This window comes from Formica exsecta, unplaced genomic scaffold (genome assembly GCF_003651465.1).
Source record: "Formica exsecta isolate Colony F162 unplaced genomic scaffold, ASM365146v1 scaffold826, whole genome shotgun sequence".
NCBI classification, from domain to species: domain Eukaryota; kingdom Metazoa; phylum Arthropoda; class Insecta; order Hymenoptera; family Formicidae; genus Formica; species Formica exsecta.
Genome location: NW_021853596.1, coordinates 1215303 through 1216532, shown reverse-complemented (window position 1 = coordinate 1216532; position 1230 = coordinate 1215303).

Sequence of the window (1230 nt, the reverse complement as noted above, 5' to 3'; positions counted from 1 at the left end):
GGGAAAGAGAGAGGCAGTGCGACGTCTCTGTGTTAAAATCGACAAGCAATCGCGAGTTTGATCCATGTAAGATCCTATCCGTAAACAGTGTTATTTTCTCGATACAAAGAGGGAAGGAGTCGAGAGGCTTACGATCGCGCGGATAATCAAGTATCAAGCGCACGCGAGAAGAAAATCTAACGCGCTCGATCCCCATCCCTGCCTCGCCGAACAAATCAAAAACATATGTAGAACCGAACACATATTTGTAAAAAAGATATACTGTGTCAGTGAATACAATAATCTTGAAAGCTAATGTAATAAGAAATTTTCTTTCTGTACTTCCCTTTTCAACACGATGGTTTTTGAGCGGGTGAACGCGCTCAAAATTAACTTGCAGAATGTTTAGAATGTGGAAAGGTTTTTCTTTTTTGCTCGCTTGAAAATTTATTTTGTTCATTCATTTATTTACACGCGCTACACACTATATATAGAATGTAAGATATGAACCTTTCGCACCTCGCCGCTCGCTCGACAGCGACTAAGGTATCCGGTATCACTGGAAACAATTGCACATTGCCAGGGAAAAAGATAGAAATACGGATGATGAACAGTGATATCCGTAAGATCGAGCAACAGCCATTCAACAAAACAGAATGCACAGAATTTGTACAACCAACAACTAATTATACAACAATTATAACCAATTATAAGGACATTGACAACCACACAATGCTTCGACATATGTACAAACGCGAATGTTTTGAAAATTAAGACTAAATTCGCGAGTGAGTAGTGTAACTAGGACGAAATGTCACCAACGTCGTCGGCATTGCACAAAAATCTTAAGCTCTATGAAAAAATACCGCTACATGTGTCCCGAATCTAAACGAATCGTAAGGAATCCTAGGCCCATTTATTTATGCTAAGGATGCGCGGATATTCACGACGATCTTAAAATCAGGTCAGATGTGACTCGAATTTTTCCTCGAATCTTTTCGATACTACGATGAATTTTATCGGATTACCCGAAATGAAATGGTTATTCCAATTATTTCGATTGTTTTCAGATTTTATTTATTATACACATATATAAATAACGTGTGTATAGATTTTATATATATATTTTATTTATATATACATCTATAAATAGAATATATATTATATATATAATCTCTATTATATCTGAATTCTTCTTTCTCTCAAGCTCTAAAAAAAAAAAAAAAAAAAACTCTTAAACCAAGGAGGAAA